General features: G+C 34.6%; 1 long non-coding RNA gene across 1 annotated transcript in view; it reads right to left on the bottom strand.

Moving 5' to 3' along the window:
* LOC133840951 (uncharacterized) overlaps nucleotides 1-14,337 on the bottom strand; it is a 191,585-nt gene that overhangs the window by 90,145 nt on the left and 87,103 nt on the right. The gene's annotated exons all lie outside the window — the stretch shown is intronic.

Below are 14,337 nucleotides of genomic sequence, written 5' to 3'. Positions count from 1 at the left end.
TTATTTTCAAAATATACCGAAAATACTACTAAAATACTAAAAATATACCGAGCGGTATATTTGGTATATCGATATAGTACAGATTGTCAGCCAAAGCAACTCAGACCCATAGTAAGTAGGCGTTTTTGCCCATACAAAAGTATTTCTTTAATAACTTCCACAATTTTTTTCTGATCGCAACCAAATTTTCAGGGATCATAACTACTATAGTTATTACTGTATACACCAAAATTCGTAACTCTAGCTTAAATTACGCTTGTTATTCGATTTTTTTGATTTGCGGGGGCGAAAGTGGGCGTGGCAAAAAATTTGAAACAAACTTGATCTGCGTGCAAACATAACAAATGCTGTCGAAAAAAAATCATAGCTCTATCTCTTATAGTCTCTAAGATCTAGGTGTTCATACGGACAGACGGACAGACGGACGGACGGACAGACGGACATGGCTATATCGTCTCGTCTGTTGACGCTGATCAAGAATATATATACTTTATAGGGTCGGAGATGCCTCCTTCTACCTGTTACATACATTTCCTGTCGGCACAAAGTTATAATACCCTTCTACCCTATGGGTAGCGGGTATAAAAATAAAAGTTTATGTTGATGTTACTTTACTTTATCTCATATGTTATCCAACTGAAACTCTTAGAATATGCATCTGACAGTATTTTGGAAAAGCTTGGCAAATTTCACTCTAATAGAAACATAATAAGCATCATTTATTAATTCGTAAAACTAGCTTTTTTGTTGCTTTTGCCCACATCTCTTTCTTAAACTTTTAACAGAGTTAGTTAAGCTGGCAATTTGTTAACATCTTATTAAAAAGTTGTCTTAGCAAGGGTGTTTAATCGTCGACGTTCCTAACTCTTCAGCTGTGTTTAAATATGCCTAGAATTTCAAGTCAATTTGCGTCGTCTTTTTGGCCTTTTTTAAGGGGTCAGCTGTGGAGCTAAACAGCACACAGTAGATAAATAAATGCTTAAGTATGCAGTCGTCAATCATTTCATTATCCTAGCTGCTCATTTTTCCTCAAGCAGCCGTAATATTTTCTAACCCAGTTGGCCGTTGCATGCCCCCAGACTTCGACTCCGACTCCGAAATGGTCATTCATCAGGCTCGTGTCTCGGGTGTGTCGTGTGTGTGTCGTGTGAGCATCAGCAGTGGATACAACATCTAACACACACACACAATACGAAGACAAATGAAGATAAACACGAGTTTAATTTTATCAATTATTTTTGCAGGATGTGCCACAGTCTCAGTCTCTGTCGCAGTCGCAGTCGCTGCCGAAGAAGCGTGAGCAGTCCGGCAAATTGACACAAGCGGCAGTAACGACCCTGACAAAGGATAACAGCGATTCGCAGCTGCCCAAGGACGTTGTGGAAAGCGCAATGCCAAATGCTGCAGCAGCAGCAGCAACAGCGACAGCAACGGGGAGTCAAAAGCCAACAAATGATGATGAGCGCAGTGAAGCAACAACTGATGATGTTGCTGGCAACACGAAAAGTGGCGACACATGTTGCGCCAGCGAGGCGGGCGAATGTGAAGCAACAGTCAAAACAAACGACGAACAAGCGAGCAAAACAAAACGCAATAATGTGACTGGCAGTGCGGCGGCGTCTGCAAATGTTGCCGCAACATGTGCGGAGGGGCAATCAACCAGTTTGTTGCCAGCAACAAATGTTGCCAACATCGCTACTAGCAACAGCAACAACAACAAGTTGGACAACAACAGCAGCCAGTCTGGTAGCAACAACAACAACAACAACAACAGCAGCAAGAGCGCTGGCAACGACAACGACAAAGACTCAACAACCATTGGAGCAACATTGGAGCTCGAGTTCAGTTGCAAGTCGGAACACACGGACAGCGCAACGCTGACGAACAGGTACGCGTATCCGTGAGATACTTTTTTGTGGACTGCCGCCACAAATCTATTATAACTGTGTGTGTGTGTGTGTGTAGTGTATATAAGCGAGTCAAATGGCTTGGCTTGGCTTGGCTTTTCTGTTGACTTAATCTGTGACTCAAAACACTTGTTGTTTATTTTTGCGCGTTACGCGTAAATACATTGAATTTGCATCCGTGAGATACGCGCGATACTAAACGCGCGAGCTAAAAACCGCAAACAAAGTTAACCGCGACCCCAACTAGCGCGTGTGTCTCGCGCATTAATTAAACGTGTAATCCAAGAGAGTAGTTAAAAATAAATATACCAAAAGTGCCAGCAATCAATAATTAATGCACGGGCAATTGAAAGTGAAACTAAAACTAAAACTGCAACTGCAAATGCAACTCAAAACTGCAACTGCAACTATTGGCAGGCAATGCCAAAGACACTTGATTACAAAACTGGGTTCAGCCCACGTAATAAAACTACGTTGAACCAGTTTAGAGTTGAAACTCGCTAAGAAGAAAGCCAGCAAAACAATTCTCTGTAATTTTAGTTTTACTATACATTTTATTTCTATTATTTTTTTTTTTGCATAATTTTTACCCATTGTTAAAAGTTGTTCGCCTCTTGTGAATTGGCCAAATCATGCGGCCCATTGTGGCTGTCAGTTCAAGTGCAGCAAGCCCCAAACTTTTGGATTTGGCTATTCTTGGCCCATTGCCATGCCCCCAAAACCCCGAAACAAAACTGTCTTTCTCTCTCTCTCTCTCTGTGCACATGCAACTTGTGGCACGCGTAATTAACACTTTTGCAAAACTCAGCTCAAAAAGGTCAACTAAATATAAGTACATATAAAGCAAGGGATGCGACCTAATCGAATCGTATCATGCCTGGTCGCGTCTGGTGTAAAAAGCATTTTATATTCATATACATATATGTTTAATTGTGGTCACATGAATAATAATAAATGTGCAGCAGCAAATTGCAGTTCAACAGCTCTAACAGTGCGTTAAATGCCGCTCAAATAACAGATGTTTATTTTTCGGTCATTCAAATTGCCTTTTTCCACATAAATTAATAGCGCATAGATTGCGCATTTCCACAAGAGTGAGAGTAGAGAGTAGTGTGTGTGTGTGTTTGTGTGTGTGTGATAGTGTGCTTGTGTGTGTGCTTTTGGCGTCGAAACCGCAACCATAATTAATATAAGAGGCAGCTGTTTGTTAGATGCCTTTTATGGTAAATTTAGTGGAGATTCTTTCAGCCATAAATTAAATCAAATTCATATTTCACCAAAGCCAACTTTCCAATTAGACCAGCTTAAAGAAAATTTACACAATTTCCATAAATTTTGACATTTTTCGAACCATTTTAGCCCAGCGTGAGTAATGTTCTTGCTGGGCTTGCTCGACTACCAGTTACCCTGTTTAAAATGCTGCTGAGTTATTTTTGTTTATTCATAAGTTTTCTTTGAGCTTGCTTTGCTCTTTCGATCAATACAGAACATTTTTAAAATTCCAATAAATTTAAACTGCTTTAAAGGAAGACAATTTTGGCTAAGCCAGAGAATTGATTGGGCTTAAGGCATGCTCGACTAGCAATTACTCTGCAGTAAAGGTTCATTTCCTTTATTTTTTGTTTTTCTTTGCGCTCACAATAAATAAAGAAAAAGTTTAAAATTTCTATATATATTTTTTTTTAACTGCAAAATATGATTTGGGCAAAGTATGAGGAGTGCGCTGAAGTAATAAAAAAGCATGCTCGACTATCAGTCACCCAGCCTTATTTTCATTTGAATTCTTTAATTCTACTAGATTTGCTTTGCTGTCTCAATAAACTAAGAGAATTTATCAAATTTTTGTAAGTTTTTGAGCTTTTGGACAAGACAATTTCGACAAAGTCGCCTCGATTAGAAATTGCCTTGGTTTCTATTGAGTTAGTATTTTATTTATAGGCCGTTTATTTGTGTTTGCTTTGCGCTCTCAATAAATAAAGAAAAAACTTAAAATTTCCATAAATTTTGCCATTTTTAGAACAAGTTAAGTTAACAAGACAAGTGAGAGAAGATGTGAAGTGTAAAGAAAGCATGCTCGACTAGCAGTTACCCTGCTTACTATTATATTGACTTATTTTATATATAGTCTGTTTACTTGTGTAAACTGAAAATTTCCATAAATTTTGCCATTTTTAGAACAAGTTAAGTTAACAAGACAAGTGAGAGATGAAATGAAGTGTGAAGTGTTAAGAAAGCATGCTCGACTAGCAGTTACCCTGCTTAATATTATGATATATTGTGTGCTTTTATTTATAGGCCGTTTATTTGTGTTTGTTTTGCGCTGTCAATAAATAAAAATTTCCATAAATTTTGCCTTTCTTAAAACAAGGCAAGTGAAGAAGATAAGTGTGGGACGATTTGAAGTGGAAAGAAAGTATGCTTGACCAGCAGCTACCCTGTCTTACATTGATTTTTGTTTTCTGTCTATAAGTTAATTGATAGATTAAAACATTTCCATAATTCAAAATTTAAGCCAGATATGATAAGATATGAAAAGATCAGACTTCAGCTAAACTCGACTAGAAGTTACCCAGCTTTAGATTCTTTCAAGTCATTTTTATTTATTTTCAATTTATTTATTATGTTTTCATTTAAGTGCTTTTCTGCTATTTATAATCAGTGTATTTCTTTTGTTTTGCTCCCTCTCTCGAAATGAATGCCTTAAATAATAATCCTTTCAACTTCACTTTGCTGTTAGTTTAGCGAAATTTGTTGCCGGAAGTGCTGCGCTGAAATTTCTTAGTTCGCTAACGACGAAAGTATTTTTGCATATTTTTCTTTCTTTGCAACTTTTTGGCTGCTGCCGCTTTACTCAAATAAATTAATTTCGCTGAACCTGAGATTCGCTGAAAGCGACTCATAACGTATTAAAGATGTGCCAAAAGATTCGAAGGCTAAAATCAAATGAAAGCGGCAAAGTTGTGCGGACAGGCGGCGTTTTTGTGTGGAAGGCTGATTAATAATGCATCTACCACTGACTGCTACAATTTATGTTCGTGTTCGAGTCTCTCTCTCGGTGTCGTCCTCCAACACATTTCATATGCGCAGAGCATAAAAACTTGTCAGCGCCGTTCTAAGATATGGGTCATCGATTCAATACCCATTAGCGTCAGGCATATGCAAAAAAAAAGAAAAAAAAGAAAAGAAGCAAGCTAGAAGACAAACCAAAACGAAAAAAAAAAACAAAATCGCATAAAAGCACGCACAAGACATGTTGGCAGTTTGAATCTGTGGTTGAATCGCATGCTAAGCCCGCTTCTCCCCGAAAAGCGCAAAATCATTGGGCTGCCAATAATAATGGTGGGTGGGTGATATGCCTATGGAGGGAGGGTTGTGTGTGTGTGGCCTAAACAGGAAAGGATGGCAAAAGTGCAAAAGCTTTAACAAGACACTTGCTGAGAGTGTCCCATTTGATTGAGAAGTGGCAACCAGACTCAAGCACACACACACACACACATTGCCGACGGCGGCGCTCTCAATCTCAACCCCAACGAGCTGCTCATTAAGTGCCTAATGCAATGCGGTGATGCTGTGATGCCATGCTGTGGCGGTGGCGGTGGTGGTGTCACTTTTGCTGCTGCTGCTGCTGATGGCTGAGCTCAGAGTGATTAATCGGTCGAACAGCGTGACCTGTCATTGGCACTCTGAACAATCTGTATACATGGATGGCCTCGCAGGAGGCATTATAATTATACGCTACCAATAATTGAAACGAAACTTTTCCCCGCGCACAAATGTATGCTACACATTTTTGTTTCGCACATATGTGTGTCATGAAAGTTAACCCTGCGTAAATCCAAGCTAAGAATTTTTGAACAAGTCGCCGCTCACTTTATAAGCTGCTTATGGCAAGTGCAAGGCAAATAGAACAAAATGAAAAGTCCTGAGCTTAAGTGGACAACATTTTGTGGCCTGCACACTTCAAGCTTAATCGCACTCTTTAAATACAAATAAATACGAATGGATAGCAGAGAAACCTGGCTAATGTATATACATATATATATCTCTATAGTATATAATATATATAAGCAGGAAAAGATGAGAGCGAGAAAGAAAAAAAATAAAGCAGAATCATCAGCTTTGCGTACCTGACTCGTCTGTCACGTGCATTATAATACGAGTATAAGCGAAAAATGTGCTGAGAAGCACGTTTGGTAGCCAGAGAGAGAAAAGGAAATAAAAATAAAAATTAGGATTGCGGATGCTGGATGCTCAGAGGGGGGGAGGAGTGACAACGGGATGGAAAACAAAATACACACCGCGCAGAGCACGCAATTATAATTAAAGCATGCAAATAACATTAAATAAGCTGTCGCAAAACCGTATTTCGGTGGGTCAAACTTCTACCACCCATCCACACAACAAAAACAACTAAGATGAGTGCGCTTGACTGTAAGATACCCGATAACCATTTTCTTACAGATATCGCATAAATACTGAAAAAAATGCTACATTTTTCGATAAAGTATTATTATTCAAACCAAACTCGAAGCTGCAATCGAGTATGCGGTATTATTATTTCACTATATAAAACTAAAATACCGAATAAATACCATATTTGGTATATCGATATAGTAGTACAAATAAGAAACCTACAGTCGAGTATACTGTATTATTCTTTTAGTATACCAAAAAAATACTAAAATTTAGTACTTCTTTCAAAATTGGTAAAAGAAATAACCTTCAGAATATGGTATTATTCAAAAATACCAATATACCAAAAAAATACCAAAAATACTAAACCATAGCGAAGGCTATGTTTGGTATATCGATATAGTACCACAAAAGAAGTAGGAAAGCTACAGTCGAGTATGCGGTAGTATTCTATCTAAGAAAAATACCGAAAAAATTCTAAGCTTTACCGAGGACTACAATTGGTACATCGATATAGATTACAAACAAGTAAGAAACTTATTCATTTGGTATACCAAATAAATATTCCGAAAAAATACTAAGTTATACCGAAGGCTATATTTAGTATATCGATTTAGTCCTACAATCAAAACATATCATAGAGTATACAATATTTTAGATTGTCAACTAAAACAACTTACCATAAGACTAAAATTTTCGAATTGCGCACAAAGTTAAATTAACCTTCTAGCCTATGAGTGTCAGGTATAACAACCAGTTGTCGATGTGTGTGTAGAAGTATGTATCCACTTGCTTTTCTTAATGATCTCTGTGTGCAACACGCACAAGGCCACTTGCGGTAAATTCCAAGTCAAGTTCGGGGGCGTTAAGGATTATAAACGTTGGGCACGAATAACGAAACGTTTTTAATGACTAGCCAAAATCCTTGGGGATTCCTTATGATTCCCTTCTTCTTCTTCGGCTTTTACTTCTTATTCAGCCTATCAAATTTTTGGAAGCAACCATCACCACATCATGTGCACAACTTCTTCTGCTTCTTATTCGATTTCGTCTATCAATTGCAAAGTTGCTGCCAAAATTAAGCTTGCCAATGTTAATCAGAAATGTTAATGTGGCGTTAACATCAAGCTCTTGACGCTTCATGCTGTTCTTACCTGCAAAACAATCCCCTCAGGGATTTCTCATATTTTTAGCCACTCGAAATTTGATAGCTGCTGCTGCTGTTTTGTCAATTAATTTGCCGGCATATTGAATAGCTAGTCGAATTATTCGTATGTTAAAACCTTGATGCAAGTGAGCTCTTTATGACTTTGTTTATGAAATGTTTGCAATATTTATTTATTTTAACATTCTGCATTTAATTATCATAGGTAATTGTGTATTTATCAAATTAAAAGTGAACTCCTCAGAGATGTGTTTTAAAGTCTAGTTGACTTCCAAGAAAATTTGTTAATTAAATTTATTTCCATTTTGCTATCACACACATTTGATTCAAAAGTGTGAATAATAAAAGCATAATTAAATAACAATTACATTTTTAACAGCTGCACAAAGTGATAAAAACTGTTGAACATGTTCAACATTTTAAATTTAAATAATAATGACTTAATTAAATGACAAATTGTCTACAAAAAAGTTTGCACAAAGTGACAAAATCTCTTGACCATTTAGCATTGTGTCTATGAAATAAATTTAAATAATCATCCCAAATTTGTATGACAAACTCTTTACAAAAAAGTTTGCACATAGTGACAAAATCTCTTGAAAATTGTAAGCTGCAATGAAAAATAAAAAACATAATCTGAAATTTTAATGGCAAATTCTTTGCAAAAATAGTTGAATATGAAAGTTTCACATTTTAAACTGTAACTTCATAGTTTATTAAATTAATTTGTGTTGTATTTGAAAATAAATAAATTTTATTAATGAAAAATTTTGAACAAAAATATATTATAATAAGAACTATAACTGCATACATAAAAGTGAATCTCTTACAATCTTCTAAAGCATAATCAAATGACAATTTTAAAAGGCAAATTTCAGCTTCTATTTGCAGTGCATTTAACAAATAAATTTGTGTTCAAGCTGTATGAAGAAGAATCGTAATTGAAACACAAATTCTCAACAAAAAAGTTTATTATAATGGCTACACAAAATGGCAAAATTTTGTTGAGAAACTCAAGCTGCAACTTTTCAGTTTATTAAAATTTATTTCTATTGCATCTGTCTTTTAAATTTAATTCAAGTAGTATATAATAATAACATAATTTAGCAACAAACTCTCAACTAAAATGGGTTATAATAGCTGCCAGACAAAGTGATACAATTTTGTTGAAAATTTTAAAACTTTAAATTTTAAATTAATTAAATTTATTTGTATGCTATCTAAATATCAAAAAATACAAGTTGTTTGCTCAACAAACATAAGTTGGAAATATCATCAAAAGTTGCGCTCTATTTTTCAATCTAGAAAAAAACATTCTTGCATATGTGAATCTTAAAATAAGACATTTTTAGTCTTTAAATGCAAATTTAGCATTCAAATCTTGTGATTTAAGACTGTTTCAACTTTAAATCTTATTTTTTGTTCAGATTGTTTTTTTCATCTTACGAGTAAATCAAGATTTTCAATAAATTTGTTGATCAAAATTTGGTTCTCTTTGTGAACATATTAAATGACCATTTCTCAGAATATAATTTCTTAATAACTAAATAATCTCTTGGCTACTTTAAACTGCTATTCTTAAAGTTGATTAAAATGCATCCATCAAATAAATTGAATTCAAGTCGTAATATTATCTTAATCAAGTCAATGTGACAAAATTTGTTCAACATTTTATAACTTCAATTGTTTAGTTTATTAACAAGTGTGTTAAATATATATTGTACGAATTTAATTCAAGTTGTAGAAAATAGCAGTATAATTGAATAGCCTATTATCAAAACCAAATTATAATTGCATAATCGAATTATATAACCGCTATACAAAGTGCCAGCATGTTTGTTGTTTGTTAGATTCATAAATAAAAGCAACTTTTGTCATTTGAAAGTACTGATAATACTCAAGCAATATTTCAATTTGAACTACAAACTAGAAACTGTAATTACCCGCTGCACTTGTGTATTGCTTAACAGCAATCTAAAATGTATTTAATCGGCACACAAAATTCCGTTGCAGCCATATGAAATATGGCCTCAATATTGTCAGAAATGGTCTTAACCAATATTTTGGCCCCAGCAATCTGTTAAGCGTTTTCATCAATTATCATAAGTGTATTGCACGTTTGCGATTTCTGGTAATCGATTGAAGCACAATTCTCTCCTTCTCATAAATACAATAACAACAACACACAAAATGTATGCATAAGATATCATTTAATTTGTGGGCAGAGAGATGAAATGATATGAATTGTGTGCTTGTGACTGACACAAAAGAGAGAGAAGAATAATATATCGAGTACAATGTGCCAAATGATAGATATCCATATGTAAATCAATTCACGTACATTCATTACATTTATTTTATTTCATTTAATTTCATTTCATTTCATTTGATTTTATTGTTACAGCAAAATTCCTTCCGATTGAAGGAGAGTCGATAGGTATTTTTCATAAGAAGAAAAATGAAGCAAATGTTGTTGTTCGGCTGCGTTTTTAATATAATTTTGGTAATCAATAATTTGCGGAAAATGTTTTTCCGCCTCGTTCCCTTCCCTTCAACCTTCTAGCGAAGGCATTCAAAAGGCTCACACAAACACAACTCACACACACACAACTCACACACACACACGGAGTGCGAATTATGCAATGGTATGAGTTGCGTCTGAATGTAAATCAATTTTTGTGCTTTCTGTTGCCTTTGCTGTTGCTGCCTTGTTGTTGTTGTTGCTGTTGTTGTTGTTGCTGCTGTTGCCATTTGTTGTATTCTATTTGCATTTCGATTTAAGCACTCGCAACAAGCAAACACACACGTACATTCATACCCACCAACACACACACTCACATTCATGCAAAAAGCAACGCATATGTATGTGTGTAAGCACTTAACCAGAACTTTCATAGCTCGAAAATCGGTGAAAACAAAATAGTAACGAGTTTTATTGTGGCTCTTGTTGTTGTTGTTAGTATTGTTCATGTTGCTATACCCGTTACACATAACGTAGAAGGGTGTTATAAATTTGTGCGTATATTCTTCAGAGACGATATAATCCGTATGTAACGGCCTACAGTATGCTTTTTTACTTATTACCACAAAGTACAATTTCATATCAAATACATCTTTCAGTATATTTTATTACTGTAAAGTACAATTTTAAGTTTACGATTTAAATGTATTAGTATATTTTTATACCAAATATAGTATTCGGTATATTTTAGGGTTTGTATTTGGTACATTTTATGAATAATAAAATACAATTTCAAATGAAATGTGTAGTATATCTTTATACTAAGTGCAGCATTTGGTATATTTTATTACAATAAAGTACAATTTTAAGTATGCGATTGAAATGTATTAGTATATCTGTATACCAAATGCAGCATTCGGTATAAATTTAGTATTTTTAGTGAATTTCTTCACCATATTTTAAGAATAATACCGCACTAACGGATATCTCACAGTTGAGCACACTCCATTGTAGTTCTCTCACTTGTTTTTGTTGTTGTTACTATGAACGCGCATTTCATTGTTTTTATGTATTTTGCGGTTTTCGCCATTGTTAAATGTTCAGCAAAGCAAGGCAACAGCAGCAGCAGGAGCAAAAAGAATCCTAAATAAATTCCCCCTTTGCAATTCCTTCCAAATACTCGCACACTCACATTCATATTCATACTCATATTTGTATTCGTATTCGCTAAGCTTCAACACTGTACGTATGAGTAATGTTTTGCTATAGTTTATTCATATCGCTGTTAAATAGCGTTTTGTTCTAAGCTTAATGTTCGGATGCCAAAGTTTTCAATTTGGCTACAACAATCCAAAGCCAAAACTTTATCACAAAGTTCAACAAGAATAAAAACAACAACAACAACAACAACAATGCAAATGCACACGTGCCGATGACATAAAACTTAACTTGCGAGTAGTTTTTCTGCAAGGAAGCCAATGAAAGTGCTTTATTTGGTTTCAATTTCAACAAATTGTTTTTTATAAGTTTGAAGCAAGAGTTCAAATGAGTTGAGAGTTGCCAAACTTGAAGATTGTGCAAAAAATGTTGTTGGTATTAGTTGCTCTACGAGTATGCTTTTGTTTTATAAACGTTGTACATAGCTAATTAGAATTCATTAACTATATCCAATATTAAGTATACGTTCTATAAAAGATTGATTAGTATTAAACGTTCCAAGTTCTATAAAGCCTTTTAGTATTGTAAAAATAAAATCTGACATTTAAACTATTTTATAGAATTTTAAACATTTAGGAGAACGTTGCAAACACCTTCAAAAAATCATTAAAAAAAACAACCAGTATAATTCAAATTAAACAAAATTCTTTCAAATCGAATCATTTTTGTAAAATTTTGATACTATAAGAAAATCAATTTCTTAAAAAAATTTGGACACTATAAGAAAATCAATTTCTTAAAGACTTCACCTTATAAATAAGGCAATGTCATAAAACAAGAAATAGTCTTAAATAAACAACTAAATTTAACATAATTCAGTTCAGTCAACCATAAAACAAAGAAACAAAAATAATCATTACAAAAAATTCTCTTCATTCAATCAAAATTAGATTTCGATTCTGTTCTCCTAAAACAATTTCGAAAACCTCTTTAATAAATCGTTAAAAATTAACAACTACAATTAACTTTAAAAATAATTTTGCGCAGTTAATAAATTTAACAGAATCTTGCAAACGTCTTCAAGAAATTGTCAAAAATTGACAACTACAATTGACATTAAAAATAATTGTTCGCAGTCAATCAATTTTATAAAATTTAAAATCTTTGAAGACAGCGTTGCAAACCTCTTAAAGAAATCATCAAGCTGTGTCTGTGTACAACAAAATACGAGTTTGCTTTCCATATAGAATTTTGCATAATGAAATAGAATTTATAAGTGGAATACAAAATTACTGAGAGCATACCAGAAGAGCTTCCTCTCTCTTCCTCTCTCTCTCTTCCTCTCTATCTTTTGATATTTGTCAATGTGGGCGTCATTTAAAGCCTATTGCGGCTCATCATGAAATTGTTGGTTGACTTTAAGGCAATATTAATAATACGAAATCATTAAGCAAAGCAAATTGGAAGCTTACGACAATGCTGAGGAAATATTCGTAGTCGCAACTAATTGAAAAACAAGTTCAACAAAAAAAAAAACAAAGCAAAAATAGTAAAATAAAAATCGAGTGCTTCGCTGCGATAATAAATACGCGTAATTGCAGTTGAGTTTGTAATACGAAATCAGGGCCAAAAGCAGCAAAAGTCGAAAACGTATTTTGTAAGTTGCGTCAATTGTGGAGTTAACAATAGAGACGAAAATAAATAAGTAAAATCGAGAGCAGTTAATTGAAAATAAGTCTACAAACCAAACCAAAAAAAAAGAAAAAAACAAAAAAGATTGCACACAACCTTGAATACTCAAAGCGTACAATTGAGGAAAATTTGTTTTTGGCCAAGTTTTCAGTTGTAGTTTTTTTGGCCAATTGCCTATGAAATGTGTTTGATTTTGAAGAGGTGAAACTTGTTTGCTGTGCTATGGTCGCAAACTTAATTTGGTCTTGGTCATTGGCTTTCTGGCGGCATGCCGCGTTGCGTTCAGTGCCGTTTGTCCAGTTGCTGATGTTGCTGTTGCTGTTGCAGTTGCAGTTGCAGCAGTTGTTGCAACATCGCGTCGAGAGCGACTCGAAAGTGCAAGTTGAAATATGCAGGCAAATGCAATCGATTTATCCAAAGTCCTCTTCGCTCTCTGTCTCACTCGCTTTGTGGCTCGACAAGTGCTGCAAAAAAGACGAGAAAAATATTATTGAAAACCAGTTTCATATGCACTCTGCTGCTGCCGCTGCTGTTGCACTATTGTGTGTGGATGCCACCACATCTCTCAAATCTGCGGGCCGGCCCCTTATACAGTCTCTATTTAAGTGAGTCTGTGTGAGTGTGCTCGCTGGCATATTAGCGATTTTCATTTGAAGATATGTGGGAATAATGCACTCTTAAATGGAAAGTTTAATGCATTTTTTTTTTTCATTTTTCTGTAGCATGTTGCCCATGAGGCAACATCAATACATGTTGCATACCATTGTTAAATGCTGTGGGCCAACAAAACATACGAAGGCTTTTCTTATGGCTTGTATACAATTTTTATTTTGATGCAGATTGGGCACCTGTTCAATGCCTTTTCTATACAGCAACAATAAGCTGCTTAAAGAGAAAGATAGAGGAGAGAGAAGAAAATCGTATATGCAAATGCAATTTGATAAAAAAATATAGATGCAATACACAAAATTCCAATTTGTTGGCTGTTCAAAATTTCGTTCAACGAAAATCTTTAGCTCTTTGAGACCGTTTTTTTTTTTGCCAAGAGTTTTCACAGCCCTTTTCATCTGACTTTTTGCTCTCATTAACGAAAGGTTTCAAATTACATAATAAACACAAAAACGAAAACGAAAAGAAAACTGTTCAAGGAATTGGCAAAGAAAAGCAGAAGAAAAAAACGCACGACTTTAACTAAAGTCATTATCAAGCGCGAAAATGTTCAACTTACTTTTTGCTAATGAAGTATATACTAAATGAAGTAAGCAGTATATACTATACTATATTCGTTAAGTGCCTATGCACAAAAGTCTAGTCTAAATACCATAATCTGGGATTACTTGGCACGATAGCTTTTAATCACACTAAAAGCAAAATGCGTGAGGACGGGAGAGAGAAAGATTATGCCAAAGGGAACAACTCTTTAGCTGATAGTACAACTATGTCCTATATAGAGAGCCGAATGGACAGTCGAGACAGGCAACTGGACAGTCGAGACACAGATAAACAAGTCAGCAAAGCAAAATGAAAAGAAAGAAAAATTG

Source organism: Drosophila sulfurigaster, chromosome 3 (assembly GCF_023558435.1).
Source record: "Drosophila sulfurigaster albostrigata strain 15112-1811.04 chromosome 3, ASM2355843v2, whole genome shotgun sequence".
Lineage (NCBI taxonomy): Eukaryota > Metazoa > Arthropoda > Insecta > Diptera > Drosophilidae > Drosophila > Drosophila sulfurigaster.
Note: the sequence above shows the minus strand (reverse complement) of the source record. Positions and strands in the feature narration are given on the sequence as shown.